Source organism: Oryctolagus cuniculus, chromosome 19 (genome assembly GCF_051225735.1).
Source record: "Oryctolagus cuniculus isolate XC-2025 breed Fujian yellow rabbit chromosome 19, ASM5122573v1, whole genome shotgun sequence".
NCBI lineage: Eukaryota > Metazoa > Chordata > Mammalia > Lagomorpha > Leporidae > Oryctolagus > Oryctolagus cuniculus.
The window spans coordinates 17933246-17947945 of NC_142885.1; the positions used below are offsets into that span (position 1 = coordinate 17933246).

A 14700-nucleotide genomic window follows, 5' to 3' on the forward strand; every position below is an offset into this window, starting at 1 on the left:
AAGCCTGCTGTGACAGGTCCCGTCTTCCATTCAGCCAGGACCTTGAGCCTGAGCTGGGATGACACAGTATTCGGGACCAAGCTGAGATCAGATGAGTCTGGGAGAAGGAAGCCCCGGAACACGCGGCACCGCCCTCAGCTCTCAGTGCCACTGCTCTGGTCTTGGCTCTGACACTTGAGACTTGGGTGTCCCACGGCCAGGTCTCAATTCCTCTCTTGATCAGAAATGCAGGGAACAGAGCAGCCATTGCTGTTGGCGCAAGGTGAGTGGTCGCAGCCGTTACCAGACGCTTGCTTGGGCCTCTGCCTCCTACCAGGCATTGCGCCGGGCCCTGGAAGACAGATCTGACTCCCTACTTTCCAAGTCAAGTTGCCCAAAGTAGCACAGACAGCAAGAAACGGGGCCAGAATTCCCATGCCTGCCCCTCCCCACCCCGTGCTGCCTCCTGCAACTTCGACAGAGCCCCACCTGCCCCATCTTCTACCTGTCTGCCTCATCATCTTCCCCATGACAGCTGGCTCCTTTAGTTTCTTTGGTGGTTCATCCCAAGGTCTCTATCCACCCGCATTTACTCCTTCAAGATCAGATAGGCCCATCACTTTGAACTTGAACTTCCGCCGGCACACCTACTTCCCCAACTATTCCTTCTTCCACTCTAATCTCACCACACTGACCACCAGCTGTTTTGCCCCAAACACCTGCAAGTCACCCAGGATGGCTGCTTTGCCTTGTGTTGCCACCAAATCCATCAGCAGTGCTGTCTGCTCCACCTCCCACATCTCGCTGCTTCTCTCCATCTCCTTTGCTTCCATCCAAGCCCAAACCACTCTGACATCCCCACTGGGCCACCCAATGGATCCTTGGAAACCCAGTGGATCCTGGGGCTGGCGCTATGGAACAGCGGGTAAAGCCACCACCTGCAGTGCCAGCATCCCATATGGGTGCTGGTTCAAGTCTCGGCTGCTCCATTTCCGATCCAGCTTTCTGCTATGGCCTCGGAAAGCAGTGGAAGACGGCCCAAGTCCTTGGGCACCTGCACCCATGTGGGAGAACTGGAAGAAACTCCTGGCTCCTGGCTTCAGATCGGCACAGCTCCAGCCCTTGAGGCCATCTGGAGAGTGAACCAGTGGATGGAAGACTTCTCTCTCCATCTCTCTCTCTCTCTCTGCCTCTCTGTAATTTTGACTTTCAAGTAAGTAAATAAAATTAAAAAAAAAAAAAAAGAAAGAAAGAAACCCAGTGGATCCTTAGGGATCACAACTTCCTGCCCAGGGTGCCCCACCACACATGGGAGGACTCTGCCCTCGGAGTGCCAGTTCCCATCACGTACCATCTCCTCCGGCCCCAGGCCACAGGGGCTGCCTTTTTGTTCCCCGTGTCCGGATGACTCGGATCACCGGAATGCTCTTCCTCCCGGAAGGCTGGGTTTCTCAGGCTCCTTCAAGGCTATCTCTGTCACTAGCAGCGTCCCCAACATGACTCACAGCCATCACCCCAGTTGTTTCCGGGACCAGCTCTGATCCCCACGCGAAGTCCTCTTGTTGCTGCTGTTGGTCTTACCTCGCTGCAGCATGAGCTCCAGGTGGGGCAGGGTGGATGGGGGGGGCCTTGCTCCCCGCCCTTCCCTGGGGGGAGGGGAGAGCTCTCGCTGCAGTTCCTGCCTCTCTGTCCCCTCACTGGCTGGACACTGCACTTCTTTCTCCCCCTTCAATTAAAAATCTTTGCTCATATTTAAGAGCAAGCTGCCCTAACGAACGATATCCAACACTTATTCCTTAAACACACCTTTTATACACAATAAGTCTCCATTGCAGCTAAATACCTTGACACATTCACATGTTTTTTTTTGTTTTTTTTTTTTGTTTGTTTTTTAAGATTTATTTTTGAAAGAATTACAGAGATGGTGAGACAGAAAGGGATGCAGAGGATAAAAGAGAGGTCTTTTGTCTGCTGGTTCACTCCCCAGATAGCTACAATGGCCAAGGCTGGGCCAGGCCAAAGCCAGAAGCCAGGAGCCAGGAGATTCATCCAGGCCTCCCACATGGGTGGCACATGCCTAAGCACTTGGGCCATCCTCCACTACTCTCCCAGGCCATTAGCAGGTAGCTGGATCAGAAGTGGAGCAGCTGGGACTTGAACCAGTGCTCATATGGGATGCTGGCATCACAGGTGACAGCTTTACCCACTGAGCCACAACACCAGCTGCCATTTATGTGTTTTTATGAAAAGTATTTGCTATGGACTGAATTGTGTCCCTCTAGAATCCACATTTTTTCTAAAGATTTATTTTACTCATTTGAAAGGCAGAGAGAGAGAGAGAGGGAGAGAGAAATCGTCCATCTACAGGCTCACTCCTCAAATGACCACAAGGGCTGGGGTTGGGCCAGGCTGAAGCCAGGAGCCTGGAATGGCATCTGGGCCTCCCACATGGTTGACAGGGGTCCAGGTACGTGGATCATCCGCCACTGCTTTCCCAGGCACATTGGCAGAGAGCTGGATGGGAAGCAGAGCAGCCGGGACTAGAATCGGCATGCTGATACGGGATGCAGGTGTCACAAGAGGTGGCTTAGCCTACTGTGTTATAACACTGGTCCCAGAATCTGAATGCTGCGGTTCTCACCCAAGATGGTATAATCTGGAGCCGGCACCTTAGAGAGGTGGTCAGATTTAAGCGAGGTCACAGGGGCAGGACCCCATGATGGGAATCCCCCCACGACGTGAGGACACGGTGAAGTGGTGGTTTTCTGTAAGCCAGGACGGGGGTCCTCGCTGGGAACCACAGGGGCTCTCACCATGACAGTGGCTTCCCAGGGATGAGGACGAGAAGCCAATATCTGTTGTTGAAACCACCCAGCCTGTCTTTTCCCCTTGGTTTTTGTGGGTCTGACCTGCTTCTGAAATTAGGGTCCCTTCTGCCTCTCCCCCCTCCATTCTAAAGCCTCCCCCCCCCCCCCCAGGCTGGCTTTTGGACATGTGGTGAATAACAGACCTGAGTCAGGCAGATTTCAAGAGGTTTAGCAAAAAAGAAAGGCATTTCCTGGTCCTCTGGGAAAGAAGTTGGACTAAGATAGTTCAGAAGCCCGGGGCTGGCCTTGTGGCGCAGCGGGTTAGGCCTCTGCCTACAGCACCAGCAGCTTGTAAGGGTGCCAGTTTGAGTCCTGGCTGTTCCTCTTCTGATCCAGCTCCTTGCTGGTGCACCTGGGAAAGCAGTAGAAGTGTTTGGGCCCCTGCACCCACATGGGAGGCCCAGAAGAAACTCCTGGCTCCTGGCTTCAGCCTGGTTCAGCCCAGGCTGCTGCAGCCATCTGGGGAGTGAACCAGTGGAAGAATGACTTCTCTTTCTGTGTCGCTCCTCTTCCCTCTCTAATTCTGCCTTTCAAATAAATAGTCTTTCTTTTTTAAAGAAAGTCCAGAAGGTTTACATATATATGGTAGACATTGTGGTTAAACCGCTATTTGGAACACCCAGGTCCTGTACGGCAGTACCAATCTGAGTCTTGGCTATTCCATGCTTCCAATCCAGCTCCCCACTAATGTGCCTGGGAAGGCAGCAGGTTGATGGCTCAAGCACTTGGAGACCACATGGGAGACCCGGATGGAGTTCCTGGCTTCTGGCTTCAGCCTGGCACAGCCCTGGCCATCGCAAGCATTTGGGAAGGAAACCAGCAGATGAAAGATCTCTCTCTCTGTGTATCACTTTGTCTTTCAAATAAACAATAATCTTTGTTTAAAAAACGATGTAGCTTCTGCAGTTGCCTGTGTTTCAGAAGCAGGGCTTCCAGTGCCGGGGAAGCATCCGAGAGGGCTGAGGGATGGCGGTGGAGAACACGGGCGGAAGCGCCCGGCGTCTGTCCAGGGGTGAGCGGATAGGAGAGAGGTGGCGTGGGTGGCGCATCCACGCTGCGGGACACCACCAGCCTTCAAAAGGAAGGGAAAACTGAGCCGTGAAGGAGCACGCAGGCACTTTAAGGATGAGATGGAAGTGAGATACACCACCACTAAAGCACAGAGCTCACATGGTTCCACTTCTACGGGTGCCTGGAGGAGTCAAGGCACGGGGGCAGAAAGTAGAAGGGAAGGTGCCAGAGTTAAGATGGAAAAGGACGTCCCAGAGATGAAGGCCGGTGTCCGGTAGAGCAGGGTGAGTGCTGAGCATTGCTGAACTCACGCTCAGAGTGGATGACGGGGTGAACACTCTGGCGTCAATCAAAAGAGACACACGGGGTGGGGATCCTGCCCAGTGGTTCAGACACTGCGTCACACATCAGAGTGCCTGGGTTTGAGTTTCACCTTGGGCTCCTGGCTCCAGCTTCCTGCTAATGTACACCCTGGGAGCGCTTGGGTTCCTGCAGCCCATGTGGAAGGCCCGGATGGAGTTCCTGGCTACAGGATTCAGCCTGGCCATAGTCCTGGCTGTGGGCATTTGGGGAGTGAAGCACAGGATGGGAGCTCCGTCTGTACCTGCCTCTTGAATAAATAAACACATAATAAACACACCAAGGTCTGATGAACCCCAGTCATTTGTTTTATGAAAGGAACCAGGCACAGGACACGGTTCCATTCACATGCAACAGCCAGAACAGGCAAGCCCAGGGACAGAGAGTGGGTTCTCAGTGGAAGGGGGATGGGGAGAGACTGCTCTGTGGGTACAGGGCTTCCTTTTGGGGCAACAAACATGTTCTGAAATTCAGCATCTGTGATGGCTGCATGACACTGTAGATGCAGTAAATACCACTGAATTCCACACCTGAGATCAGTTAAGACCGTGGATTTCACGCTAGGGGCATTTTATCACAATTTTTCGAAGAGGATAGAAACCACAGAGGGACTGTGATATTATTGAGTGCCTACCACATGCAGGGCAGGGGCTGCTGTACAAGCGGTGAGACCGGGAGATGCACAACCCCACAGCTATGCGACCGGAGATGGCTGCCTGTAGGGTAGGGAGCAGGTGAAAGAGATGGGCCTTGCCCTCAGAGGGTGACCTGCTGAGGAGCACATAAAGCTACCCCCACCCCGCCCCCTCTGTCTCCTCCGACCATGTGATTTCCAAAAGACTTCAGGAAGAAAAGCAGCCAGGATGGGGTTCAAGGTTCTAATGCCGAGGAGTCTATGAACAGCACAGGATAATGAAGCGCCAGAAAGCTAAACCCCACATATGGGGAAGCTTCTAGAAAGTGTGTAGGTTATCCCAAGAGAGAACTCTCCTGGCATGAACAGTAACAACAAGAAAGGGGTGAGTGGAGCCGGTGCTACGCAGCAAGTTGAGCCGTCACTTGTATACCATAGCGGAGCACCCATCTGAGTCTTGCCTGCTCTGCCTCCCATCCAGCTCCCTGTTAATACGTCTGGGAAGGCAGCGGAAGATGGCCCAAGTCCCTGAGCTCCTGCCACTCATGTGGGAGATGCGGATGAAGCTCTTGGTTGCTGGCTTGGCCTGGCCCACCCCTGGCTGTTGCAGCCATCTGGGGAGTGAACCAGCAGATGGATGGTCTCTTTCTCTCTGTCTCTTCCTCTCACTCTCCCTTTCAAATAAATACATCTTAAAAACAAGAAAGAAAAGAAAGGGATGGGCATGGTGCTTTCAGCCGATGTCTTTTCTTTCCAGAAAGATCTTTTGACTGAAAAAGGCAGAGAGCACTGGAAGAGAAAAACCCAAGGCCAGGGTGAGTTAGGAGGGTGCAGGAGCCAACCGGGGGGTAAGTGAGCTCCAGGCTGATGGGTGAGGAGTAGACAGGGAGTCAACGACCACCGGGGATCATGGCAGTACTGTGGCAAGAGGCGGCGTGACCGGGGATCATGGCAGTACTGTGGCGAGAGGTGGTGTGACCGGGGATCATGGCAGTACTGTGGCGAGAGGCGGTGTGACCGGGGATCATGGCAGTACTGTGGCAAGAGGCGGTGTGACCCAAAGGCCGGACGTGGGGGAGGACAGCTGGGATTTGCCGGAGAGACGGGTCCAACTCCACGCGTCAGCCACGACAGAGTCCAGGGAGAAAAGCAGGTGCCAGTCCCCAGGAGCCAAGGTGTTCCCATCTCACAAGTCACGTGAGACGGAGGTTTCCTTGTTAGATTCTCTAGGGCAATGTTACAGGAAAAAAAAATGGAACAGACATGGGGTGTGTCTGAATTTCCATCATCAAGACATCAAAGGGATTGGAGGAGGAGGAGGAGGAAGAGGAAGAGGAGGGGGTGAGGAAGAGGAGGGGTGAGGAAGGCTGGAGGAGGAGAAGCTGGGCAGTGGTGCTGGCAGTGCGGGAGCAGCAAGATGCTGCAAAACCAGTAACATTTACTTTGTGGCTCTTGGTGAAGAACAGCTTGCCAGCCCCTGGGCCAGACAGGGAGGCCGAGGGTGGACAGCAGCATTGGGCTTTCAGGAGCTCATCACTGCGCCCCCAGCACCTTGGGGGCCGGCACCCAGGCCTGTGCCTGCCTCCCTGGGCTCCCCAGGGTTGGGCAGATGCAAGGCACAATGACTGAGTTCACCGATGCTGGCGGCAGCAAACACAGCTTCAGGACACTGACGGAGCCCAGGCAAAGTGGCAGGCCAGCATACTCTCCCCGGGGCCTCACATCCGCCCACGTCTCAGGGAAAAAGGGCTGAGTGTGCCCTTCCCGGTCAGTCTGCAGGGTGAGCAGGACGACGGGGCCATGGGAAGACTCAGTCAGGGAAGCCAGTTACATCCCCAGTGACGTCAACGTGTTAGGGAGCTGAGCCTCGCACCAGGAGTGAGTGCCAGGCCCTCCTACCCTGGACCCGCGAGGCAGAGCAGAGAGGACAGAGGGAGAATGTTTCTGCTCCGGGGAATGCGGACTAAGTTTGCTCGTGCACAGGGAATCGACCGGGAAGGTAGATCACTGTAGGTCAGACTGGAGACCAGAACCCAGGGTTCCAAATATCTTTGCTCCCTACACCGGTGATGGGGCACCCTCGAGTGAGAAGCACATGATGCCAGATTGTCGCTGTGGCGTAGCGGGTAAAGCGGCCACCTGTAGTGCTAGCATCACACACAGGCACCAGTTCGAGTCAGCTGTTCCACTTCTGATCTAGCTCCCTGTTGAAGCACCTGGGAAAGCAGTGGAAGATGGCCCAACTGCCTGGGCCCCTGCATCCACGTGGGAGGCCACGATGAAACTCCTGGCTCCTGGCTTCAGATGGGCCCAGCTCCGGCCATTGCAGCCGTCTGGGGAGTGAACCAGCAGATGGAAGATCTCTCTCTCTGTGTCTTCCCCTCCCCACTCTCTCTTTTTTATTTGACAGGTAGAGTTATAGACAGTGAGAGGGAGAGACAGAGAGAAAGGTCTTCCTTCCATTGGTTTACTCCCCAAATGGCCGCCATGGCTGGTGTTGCACCGATCCGAAGCCAGGAGCCAGGTGCTTCCTCCTGGTCTCCCATGCGGGTGCAGGGCCCAAGCACTTGGGCCATCCTCCACTGCCCTCCCAGGCCACAACAGAGAGCTAGACTGGAAGAGGAGCAACCAGGACTAGAACTTGGTGCCCATATGGGATGCCGGCGCTGCAGGCGGAGGATTAACCAAGTGAGCCACGGCGCCGGCCATCCCTCTTTCTTTGTAACTCTTTCAAATAGATCTTTAAAAAAAAAAAAAAAAGAAGAAGAAGAAGATGCCAAGCCCTGTCTACATCAGCTCCCAAAACTGGAAACAGCTCTACTTCCCTCCAAGCAGTGAGCAAATCCACAGAGCGCAGCATAGCCACACCAGCAATAAATGGGAAGAGATGAACAATCCACGTAATAACACACATGAGCCTCTCTATTTATAAACCACCCAGCGCAGATATTCTGTTGTAGCGACAGAAAATGGACTAAGATAGCGTTTGAGAGCTTAAAGGTTTTTTTTTTTTTTTTTAAAGGCTGATTCTGGCTGCTGTATTGAGACAGACAGCAGGAGGAAGTAGGGAGACCTGTTAGTAACCCGGGCCAGACGTGCAAGAGGCCAGGACCAGGACCAGGGTAGTGCGGAAGGAGTGAGGCTGAGACACAAGGCCAGACAGATCCTTAAGGAAGCACTGAGGGGACCAGCTGGGGTCTGGGTGGGAGGGGGCTTAGAGAGAAAAAGACGAGAGACAAGAATGAATCAGGAAATCAAGGCTGGGCCAGAATTGTGGCCCCGCGAGTTGAGCCTCTGCTTGTAATGTCAGTGTCCCCTACCTGGTTCGAGTCCTGGCTGCTTTGCTTCCAATCCAGCTGCCTGCTCACGCATCGGGGAGGCAGCAGATCATGGCCCAGGTTCTGGGGCCGCTGCCACCCACTGAGACCCGGCCGGAGTTCCTAGCTCCTCGCTTTGGCTAGGCCCAGCTCTGGCTGCTGTGGGCATGTGGTGAGTGAACCAGAGGATGGAAGATCTCCCCCTCTCTCTGTCGCTCAGCTCCCACTCTCTCTCTACCACCCCCCATTCTGTTCTCCCTAAGATAAAAAGTCTTCTGTAGCTAGCTGCGTCCTCTCCTTCTACAAACCCCCAAATCCTAACATAACGGAGCCGCATCTTGCACTGCTACTCTGTCTCACATCCAAATGCTCTCTCGCACGAAGACAAAATCTCTGCTCCAGCCATCTCCAGTGACATATTTGGCAGAGGTAGCAAAGAAAAACTCCAGAACAGTGGAAAGTCCTGAGTAACTCTGCTCCAAAGCATGCTCCACGCCCCGCCTTCTTCTATCTTTCCCCTGCCTTGTCTGGTGGCAGCCAAAATCTCTTTGCTGATAACTGAAGCTGTTTCGTTCTCTCCTGTAATGTACCCGTTATACATGTGTGCATATTGTATGTCTACATGGAAAATTTAATTAGAGCTCTGCTTTAATTGGCTTATATTTGTGTTAGAAATTCAAGAAATATTTCCAACTATGTGTACTCTTAAAATTTATGGAAGGCGGAGGTCGGTGCTGTGGCATAGCAGGTAAGCTGCCACCTGCAGTGCCGGCCGGCATCCCATATGGGTGCTGGTTTTAGTCCTGGCTGCTCCACTTCCTATCCAGTTCTCTGCACTGGCCTGGGAAATCATTGGAAGATGGTCCAACTCCTTGGACCCCTGTACCCGTGTGGGAGACCCAGAAGAAGCTCCTGGCTCCTGGCTTTGCATTGGCACAGCTACGGCCTTTGTGGTCTTCTGGGGAGTGAACCAGCAGATGGAAGACCTCTCTCTCTCTGTCTCTCTGTAACTCTGCCTTTCAAATAAGTAAATAAATAAGTCTTAAAAAAATTATGGAAGGCATTAGACTGTTCGGTGAATGTTTTCATAAGTTATCTGACAGTTAAAACTGTTTGCTAATTTTTCACCTGATAATAAGTTATTGACATAGAGCAATCCGGGAAGCCTGACTTGTTCCCTCATTTCTCTACTCTCTGCAAGATGGGAAAAGTGATTCTATCCCGAAGGACTCACCATCAGGATGTTACAGTCTCATCCTCAGACCTTATATAAGACCGTGTGGGTGACGCGGTCTTAATGCTTGATCTTACCTAGAAGGACACAGCTTTCCTCACGGCTTCACCTTATCTCACAGGAAGAATATTGTCATAACATGCCTGTAACGAGATTTCCAGCTCAGGCCACCAAGGGTCAGGGACAGGACTGAGCGCCCCACTGGCTGATGTTCCTAGAGGCTGCCTCCGTGGTCTACTGTAACAGACCAGGAGGAGGAGGAGGAGCGAGCAGCAGGCGCAGCGTCAGGACAGGTGGCAGGGCAGTCAACGGCTGCTTTACACGGCCATCTGCCATCAAGGGGACCTGACAGGCCTGTCCACCCCCAAATGGCATTGGGCAAGCAGCTGTCGTGACGGCAACTGGCTCCGAAGGGCCTTGTCAGCCCTGCCAGGAGCCAGGGCACTGGAATCGGAGCTGCTCTAGGGGTCGAAGGACTCCTGGGCCAGAATCTCAGACCCTGTTAGCCCTAAGCTGAAAGCCCTTCACTCTGCCCAGCTTCAATGTAACCACCACCACCAGGGGGATGGTCAACGGTCAAGAACACTGCAGGGGCCAGTGCTATGGCACAGCAGGTAAAGCTGCCACCTGTAGTGCTGGCATCCCACATGGCTGCAGGTTTGAGTCCTGGCTGCTCCACTTCCAATCCAGCTCTCTGCTATGGCCTGGGAAAACAGCAGAAGATGGCCCAAGTCCTTGGGCCCCTGCACCTGTGTGGGAGACCCGGAAGAAGCTCCTGGCTCCTGGCTTCAGATTGGCTCAGTTCTGGCCATTGCAGTCATCTGGGGAGTGAACCAGCGGATGGAAGACCTCTCTCTCTCTTTCTCTGCTTCTCCTTCTCTCTGTGTGTAACTCTTTCAAATAAATAAATATTAAAAAAAAAAAAAAAAAGAACATTGCAGGCAGAGCTGTGAATTCCCTTTTAGAGGTGCCACCTATTGGACACTCACCTGTTCGGGTCAGCTCTCTTCCCCAGCCAGCTAGGTAATGGAAGTCAACAGGGTGTCTTCCCTAAGGAGGTTCACCCCGCCCTTACGATGTCTCTTCCATGTGAAGAGACAGGTTTGGATCTCACATACACCTGGCCAGGCCTTAATGCCCACCTGATGGTTATCCAGCCCCTTTGCCTCTCAATGGGAACACTCCCTCCTGGTCTGGACAGCACCTTTCTTAGACCTTCTCATGATGACTCACTCTGTCCTTAGTTTTGGACCCTGTGTATTCAATCTGCTTATTAGATTTGTTTCCTCCAGACTTGAAGCAGCGGAATTCTAGATGGCCATGCACATGAAACCTCAAACGGAGACAGTTTCTGCGAGCTGGCACTGCAGCCCCACCCCACCCCCCGAGAGGCCACCCCCTGCTGGAACCCTGTCTTGACCACGGGTCCCTACTTTACCCCTACTCAGCTTGAAAAAGAGCAGTCCTCAGCCTAACCCCTGGCAGCAGCCAGGGTTCCCATTAGCAGAGGGAGGAAGTGAGGGACCCTGGGACCGGAAGCAGACCAGACTAGCTCCACCCCACAGCTCCTTGCCAGCACGCACACACTAAGCCAAACGGGAGCGTTCTTTCTCTGCAGCACCCAGGCATGCACCTGTCTTCCCACTCACTGGACAGGGACTTGAACTCTTGTTTTCCTATTTCCTCATCCTCATTTCATCCATCTTTTCCACCATGGGCAGTGTCTCTAATATCTCCTTGTATCCTCAGAACCCAGGGCTCCTATTCCTACCACGAATAATTAACATGTTTCAAAAGTCCTCCCAGGAGCCTATGACTGCTACATCGCAAGCCATCAGGCAACAACAACTGCTCTTCTTCAAGCAGTCCTATCCCAAGAAGAGATCAACCCGTCCATGCCAGGAATTAGCAGGAAGTAGCCAGAAAGAAACCGGCGTCCCATCTCCTTATCTGCACTCGGAGTCAGGATTGATGGATTCCATTTCAGGTTCTTGTTAGCCCCGCCTTCTTTCAAGAGACCGGGTCAGCCTCACGCCCTATTCTCCACCTGATCCCGGGTTTGAAAGCCAGTGGGTCAAACTTGAAGAACTTGAATGCAGAAGCTCAACTCCACCTACTGCCTCCCACCCCGACTCCTAGCCCACCAAAGACAGAAAAAGTCCCAGCCTGCTGGGACCCAGGCCCTCTGCCACGTGTGTGGTCTGGGTGCGTACTGGCAGTGGGTCGACCTCAGCGAGTTTATTTTCTTTGAATAAACTTGGTCTGGCTGTGAGTTCACATTCTGTCTCCTCTCTAATCTGCGCCTCTTTTCCTTTCAAGTGCCGAGCCAGGCGGAAGCCAGGAGCCAGGAATTCACTCCGGGTCTTCCATGTGGTGGTAGGGATCTGACTACTTGAGCCATCGCCCCTTCCTCCCAGGGTACGTGTCCGCAGGGAGCTGGAATCGGAAGCGGAGCCAGGACGCAAACCAGGCGCTAGGATACGGGAGGGGGCGTCCCAAGAGGCAGCTTAACAGCTGTACCAAGTGCCTGCTCCCCCAACTGCGTAATACCCGTCTCTCTTGTGCTCTTCCTTCCTCTTCATCCTTTGGTGAGGGTCGAAATGAGTGTGCCTGGGGAGGGGACTCTCCCCTCCCCACCCTGTGATTCCTGCTGCCGTGGCGTGGAGCCTCTGGGTCGCCGCCCATCACCAGGCCCCCATCACCCGGCCATCCTTTAAGCTCCTTAACCTTCCTTGTACTTCAGCCATCTCAGCCACCGTGTGAGGTAGACGACTACAGAAAGGGGACCCTCCCCCCCATCCTTGCTGCCCGCTACTCCCATCTTCCCTGGAGCAACAGGGGTCTTCCTGCCACCCCTGTGGCCTCGTGCATCTGCAGTGCCACCTCTGCTGCCGAGTCCCCTCCCACCAGGTCACCCCACCACAACTGGAGGCAACAGTCACCCTCTCACTGGCACTTCTGTCTTCACCCTTAACACCCATGTCACCCGCTGACTTGTGCAGCCTGGTTTTCTCATGCAGATCTTTTCCCGGAAGCCAGCTGCCCCTCTCCCCAGGAGAGAACCATGGCAACCACAGGGTGCCCCCTCCGGCCTCCGGAAGGCCCCAGAATGTAGGGCACAGGGCAGGACACTCAGACACTAGGTCTTAGGGAAAAGGAAGGGCACGGCCATCCCCACCCCCACCCCAGGGAAGTCTGGCTTCCGCTCCCCTAGTGGCCTGAACTGCAAGGGCAAGTTCACTGGGATCACACCGGAGGGCTTGGCCCCACGTCCAGAAGGGTGGACCCTGGGTAAGCCCATCAGACCCTTCACTGAGGCAGGCTGGGGTGCCCCTGTGTCAGTGCCCCTAGCAAGGCTTCCAGAAAAAGCCTGGCTGGACAGCTGGTCTGCAAATGTTGAAAATCCTGGGTTGTGTTCTCTCTTAAACCACCAGCATTGCCCAATTTCCTCTCCTGCCCCCTACCGTGGCCACGCCCTCCCCAGCTGTCACTGTGGGATCAGTCTCCCCGCCTTCTGTTTCCGTGCCTGCAGCGACTCTGCTCCCTCAAGCTCAAGACACAGGGGCAGCTGCTGCTTGATGGACAGGAACCACCCGACCCAGCTGGGTCTCACACAGCCGAGTCATCAGGGTGGCCGGCAGGAGGCACCTGTCACATTGCAAAATGGCAAGCCCGCTGCTTCTCTTCCCAACATGCTTCACTTCCCTATCTCTTGTTCTGTTTCCTTGGCAAATACTCCCATCTCATGCCAGGATGAGAGCCAGACTCCTGCCTCCAGTCCCCAAAGAAAGCAGTAGCAGTGTCTTCATGCGTTGTCCCAGCTCAGAGAACCAGTGGTCCCTGAGCTTCTGAAATCTAAACTTCACAACACAGCTTCAGCACCCCACCCCCACCCCGCTCCTGGAGCCTCTGGCTTCAGACAGCACTCTGCACACATTTACATACGGGGTTCCTGAAAGGCAGCTGACAAGCACATCCAAAGTTCATGAAAAACTAAGCATGGCGGTTCGAGTCCTGGCTGCTCCACTTCTGATCCAGCTCCCTGCTAATGGCACCTGGAAGAGCAGCGGAGGATGGCCTAAGAGGTAGGGCCCCTGCACCCATGTGGGAGACCCGGATGAAGCTTCTGGATTTAGCCTGGCCCAGCCCTGGCTGTTATGGCCATCTGGGGAATGAACCAGCAGATGGAAGATTCTCTCTCTCTCCCTCCCTCCCTCTTTCTGTTAACTCTGCCTTTCAAGTAAATAAACCTCAAAATAAAGTGAGCCTGCTACAGAGTTACTGACTTTCAGTCCCACCTGGGGTTGCCTTAGCAGGACCAGACCAAATGATCTCAAGGGCCTTACGCATGGGCCGGATGTCCCCAACCCCTGGCTAAGGAAACAGCTCTGCTGGAGGCAAAGCAGGAAGGAGCTGGGGGTAAGAGCGAGGCCAAGACAGCCAGAGCCCAGAGGCAGTGCCAGCCTGGAAAACCGAGCACCCCTCAACTCGGATCAGCACAGTGGGACGTAAGTAAATGTAACCTTTTTTTCTCCCTGTGGAAAATCACGGATTGACACTAAGGACAACTTTGGAGATTATTATTATGCATTTTAACAAAAGACACTGGCTGATTCCTTTAAATAGCCATCTCCGCTGGTACGTTTAAAATGGGATTCAATTTACAGAAGTGTGGTTTATACCGAACCACATCTGTTACGTAAAGCTCAGAAAAATAGCTCTCTCACCATGCAGCTAACGACAGGGCTGGCCCGGGGCAAATGGGCACCTGGTTTCTTCCACAGGACACCGGGCTGTGCTCTGCCGCCCACTTCCATGCTTGGCTCCGTCTACGGTTAAGTTCCTTCTGTTCTTCCCTGGACTTGGGGTAGAGCTGAGGGCAGCAAGAACTTCCCAGCATCCCTGCTGTTCAGGGCGGCAGAGGAACAGGGCAGCAGCTGGAAAGTTTTGTTGTTTCCTTTTTCCTTTTTTAAAGTGTATTTATTTGAAAGGCACAGTGACAGAGAGAGAGGGAGAGAGAGAGGGAGGGAGAGAGGGAGGGAGAGAGAGGGAGGAAGGGAGAGAGAGAGAGGGAGGGAGAGAGAGAGAGGGAGGAGGGGAGAGAGAGAGAGGGAGGGAGAGAGAGAGAGGGAGGGAGGGAGAGAGAGAGAGGGAGGGAGGGAGAGAGAGGGAGGGAGGGAGAGATCTCCCATCAGCTGGTTCACTCCTCATTGGCTGCAATGACGGGGCTGGGCCAGGCTGCAGGCAGGAGCCAGGACTCCATCCAGGTCTCCCATGTGGGTGGCTGGGCTCCCTTGT

At 54.0% G+C, this 14700-nt stretch overlaps 1 protein-coding gene across 2 annotated transcripts in view; it reads right to left on the reverse strand.

Moving 5' to 3' along the window:
• Positions 1–14700, reverse strand: part of HIP1 (huntingtin interacting protein 1) — a 138455-nt gene that overhangs the window by 48390 nt on the left and 75365 nt on the right. The window lies entirely within an intron of this gene.